At 37.7% G+C, this 4,956-nt stretch overlaps 1 long non-coding RNA gene across 1 annotated transcript; it reads right to left on the reverse strand.

Moving 5' to 3' along the window:
• Nucleotides 1-1,318: 1,318 nt before the first annotated feature.
• On the reverse strand, nucleotides 1,319-4,645 carry LOC148114879 (uncharacterized). The gene is made up of 3 exons (XR_015733339.1): nucleotides 4,502-4,645; nucleotides 3,180-3,325; nucleotides 1,319-2,342 (listed from the first exon to the last, which is right to left on the reverse strand). It is a non-coding gene; the product is annotated as an uncharacterized LOC148114879 (long non-coding RNA).
• Nucleotides 4,646-4,956: the final 311 nt, after the last annotated feature.

The raw sequence follows: 4,956 nt of genomic DNA on the forward strand, positions 1-4,956 counted from the left end.
GGGGGGGGGATATATTTGATTGCTCTTCTGCTTCAGTCTCCAACAGCATTTTGCTACCACTTATTACTCACACATAATCACCCTGTGAATCTTCCCTATGTTCTCCAGTCACAGTGACATGAAAACAAAAACTAACTTGAGACACAGATCAAGACTTATTTTAAAAGCAGATTGTTTCTAATCCATTTGCTATAAAATTAAGCATAGTGGGACCATTTAAAAGTATATTTTGGAGTGAGGTACCTTTTATGATGGAAAAAGTATTGCATTAGTTATTTGCTTCACCTAGCCATACAAATTACTCTTAAATGTGAGAAATCTGGAACGAGCTGCCCCCGGAGATACGGAGGATCCCGGATCTGCGTACCTCCCGTTGTGCGCTCAAGACTTTCTTATTTCATCAAGCTGGCCTGACCTAAGTCTTTCCCCTTTTTAAATGGAAATTTTAAATTTGGTTTTAAATTATTGGGGTTTTAAATTTGTTCAGCCAAATTATTTAATTCGTTTTATTTTATTTTAAATTTTGTATTTATATGTTTTATTCTATGGCTGTTCACCGCCCTGAGTCCTTCGGGAGTAGGGCGGTATATAAATTCAATAAAATAAAATAAAATAAAATAAAATAAATAAATAAATAAATAAATAAATGAATGAATGAATGAATGAATGAATGAATGAATGAATGAATGAATAAATAAATAAATAAATAAATAAATAAATAAATAAATAAAATGGAAACATATGGATTTCAGCAAGCTTCTAAAATAATTGACACATATATTTTACTTTCACAGTTTCCAATTTCTTCATTATATACCAGAGTATCTTGCTTTGACTCTTTTCATGTTTACACTATTCTTTCTTAATGAGACTTTTGCTGTTCAAAAAAGAAGAAAGTTTAGATGTCATCTAATGTATTATTTGAAATATTAAATATATGAAGAAGATTGGGTACCAAGGATGTTTAGGAAATAGATATGCTTTTACTCCTGAAAAGGATGATTTTATCAGAGTTCAAAAAAGAATTCGAGATGCTGTTGTATTTGTTCAGATTAATAATAGGATCCACACACATAAATCACTATTTATCTGTATCTTGCTTTTTGACAAAGCTCATTTTCCCCTATTTTTTATGACAAAATGCTTCTTTTGAAACATTATACTGTCTCATTTGGTTACTCTTCATGTCATTTTGTAAAATCTGTCCTTTTATGATAGCGGTGGTTCTTTTCTTTAATAATTCCCTTCAATTTTTCTTTAATGTATTGCCCCCAGGATAGGTTTTTTTTTGGGGGGGGAGTCATTCTACAATTTGTGATTTTTATTATCTTTTGAATAGTAATTCTGTGTTTTCAAATGGTATTATTTTTCAGCACTAAGTCTAAAAGTATTAGCTTCTTTGCTACATCATAAAAAGTACATTTGCCTTTCAGCAAAGCTCATGTCCTGGTGACTTATGTGAATTTTTCTTAATATGATACAGAAGTAGCTTTTCCATTGTCTATTTTTCTCTCTTCTTTCAGGATTTGTTAAAAAAAACAAAAAACCCTAAAACAGCCTATAGTCCTAGCATCTCATTGTAGTTTGTCAGGCAATTTCTAAGCAAATTTAATCTTATTTAACTTTTTAAGAAATCAGCCAAAATTGGCTACAACCTACCCAATGTACCTCATACATAATAAAGAAGAGAAGTCTTGTGCAGTGTAAAGATAGGTGGGGATATTTGTTTGACCTCTCAAAGAAGGCAGGTTGAGTTTGCCTGCTTTCTGGGGACAATTAACTTCTCTATAAAAGTAACCACTTCAAAACTATGACTTTGTAGCTATCTTTGATTGCTGTGACCATCTGTCTTGCTGTGATTGTCTGTCATTCTCTGGAATAAACTCATCTGCTTCAAGCAATTTGCCCTATGTCAGGGATCAGCAACCTGTGGCTCTGGAGCCACATGTGGCTCTTTCACCCCTCTGTGGCGGCTCCCTGTCACTCAAAATATGCGTCACAACCACCAATATGCGACACCCGCCAGCACGCAATATTGAGTTTTTCAATCCCCCATAGGCCAACCATAGATAAATCCAAGAAAAGAAAGTTTCAGAAGAAAACAAAATGTTTAATTCAACTACATATGTTAGTTTTGTGGCCGCTTAAGAAATAATCAGGCACGGGAAAGGTTTTGTGGCTCCAGGTGTTTTCTTTTCTAGGAGAAATGGTCCAAATGGCTCTTTGAGCATTTAAGGTTGCAGACTCCTGCCTTATGTCTTTGGAAGATCTGGCCTGGACTGAGCCAGAATCTTCTTGTATCAGATGGATATAAGTTCCTAAGAATGGACATTCTAAAAACGCTTCCAAGAAGAAAAAAAAGAAGCCAGTGCACTTAGGGGTTAAAATATGGACTTGTTGACCTAAATACCCTTTTCCACTAATTTGACTGCTTGATTCTATTATTGTTATATTCCCAGAATTACATCTTGTGACTAGTTACCATCCTGGACCTATCTCGATTTTAGAGTCAACATGCCAGCTAAGAGACCATCCTAAATGCATGACTCTTTTACCATCCTGATTTGTCTTCATTTTACAACTTTTGATTCTTCCCCAACCTCCCAAGACATTTTATAAACATGCTAACATCTTTGAACATATTTCAATCATTGTAGGATCATTTTTAATTTTTTTTTTTTAAAAAAGCCTTGAATAAGTTATAGGAAGTATATTGCTTTTCAGACTTCCCAAGAGCAATAAGTATCTATTGTTATCTATAGTCACTTGCAACAGTGTTAAGTGGGCATGTGACATCACAAGCATTGTGATGTTATTGAAATTTATAACACATGTTTGTAGAGGCATCTATGTCTCCTTCAAGCACTGTGAGGTAGAGTTTTAGAGAATTAATCTATTTAAATAAAATGGACAGTCTATATGAACATATGTAAAAGTAAAAAAATAAATCAATAAAACTAAATATGAAAACATAGACAATGATCAAAACTGTTATTCTAAAGTGCTCTTCCATTACTTGATTTTCAATTTTCCTGGTAAAGATTCTATCCATTACATATCTAGTTTCTATCAGTTACATATCTATATATGGAGATGTAAAGTAGCAGCAATATAAAATTTATCTAATTCATTACTTTAAACACTTTATATATCAGTTTGTTATATCTAAAAAATCTTACCTGTATCATTTTGATTTTTATCCTTTATTCCACACACCCTGTTATGAATTATTCAACTTCTTCATCACAAGCTGTGTTTAGTTTATTATTTTTAAAATAATTGCACTTGACATCAGATAAAATCTCTTGAGAACGACAAGGATGTTCTTTGAAAGAAACATAGGCAAAAAGCTTTCATATCAAAATGCATGGAAAAAAAAACTGAGCTGAACTTACCTTCTTCATTATGGCCGGACGCCTCACCCACCCATCATAAGCAAAGTTTCAGACTTTTTATGTCAGTGGAGAAGTGCTAAGAATAGCTATTAGCTAGAATTCTATCTCGCCTTATTCTCCTGCCACAATCCATTTTTGTCCTGAGTGGGAGGGAAGGAAGGAAGGAAGGAAGGAAGGAAGGAAGGAAGGAAGGAAGGAAGGAAGGAAGGAAGACTCAGTGGGTCTCTCACTGGAGGGAGTGGCATGACAAAGCCCTTGTGTTTGTCTAAGTCAGGGATGGAGTGACTAGAGGCATCTAGTCAAAGTCACAATGACATCATGAGCATGACACAAAGGATGTAAATTATATTGCTTATGTCAGTAGCATTGTGACATCATGACTCAAATGATACAGAGGTCATCCTTGCCTAACAACCCTAACTGGGGTGAGAATTCCCCTCACTAAGCAAAGTGGACATTAGATAAAACATCACTTGACCACACCCATTTAGCTATAGCAGTTTTGGTAGTTCTGATTGCAGGTCTTAGGGAAGGATCACTGTTAGGTTAAGATCAGAGGTGGTATTCAGCAGGTTATGACCAGTTCTGGAGAACCGGTAGCAGAAACTTTGAGTAGTTTGGAGAACCGGTAAATACCACCTCTGACTGGCCCTGCCCCCATCTATTCTCTGCCTCCTGAGTCCCGACTAATCAGGAGGAAATGGGGATTTTGCAGTAACCTTCCCCTGGAGTGGGGAGGAAATGGAGATTTTACAGTATCCTTCCCCTGCCATGCCCACCATGCCACACCCACCAAACCACACCATGCCCACCAAGCCATGCCCACAGAACTGGTAGTAAAAAATTTTGAATCCCACCACTGGTGAAGACCTCATATGTCTCCTGCCCTGATGTGATTGACTCTGCTTCAACTCCCCCCCACCTGCCTATCTCCCCACCCTGTCTGTCCTTTTAGCTATACTGCCCTCTGAGATCTATCCCACCACTCTCAGCTGACCCTCACTATCTTCTTCATCTCACTTTGTCACAGGTTCTTTTATGTATACCCAAACCAGTCGGCTCCAAAACCCAAGAGACCCAACACAACAAGTCACTGAGCAACACACCTCCTTTCCACACCCTGATACCACCACACTCAGCTTGCCTCTCTGTTCAGCTGTTATAGCCAACAGTTGTTGTGCTGGCAAAGGAGAGGTCAACAGTTGTTGTGCTGGCAAAGGAACAGGACAACAGCAGCACTGGTACTGGCCATTTTGTAGGCAACCTGTCCTTTCACATATTCTTACCAGAGGCATTTAAGTGAGATAGCTGCTAGCCTCTTGTGATGCATCAGCAGAAACCCCCTCTCAGACAGTGAGAGGAAGACTATGGAGATAAGTTGGGGGCAAGGAAAGTGGCAGCAGTGAAGTGCCGGGTGGCCAAAAGGGCAGAAATGGGAGGGAGATAGGCATGTGGGGGGGGGAAGGAGTTATGCACAGTGCGACCATAATTGCAGGCTGCCAAATGCCTGGATTTTGATCAAGTAACTTTGGGAGTGCTGCAATGGCCACCCGGCACCTAT

This window comes from Pantherophis guttatus, chromosome 3 (assembly GCF_059756535.1).
Source record: "Pantherophis guttatus breed Tessera chromosome 3, ASM5975653v1, whole genome shotgun sequence".
Taxonomy (NCBI): Eukaryota; Metazoa; Chordata; class Lepidosauria; order Squamata; family Colubridae; genus Pantherophis; species Pantherophis guttatus.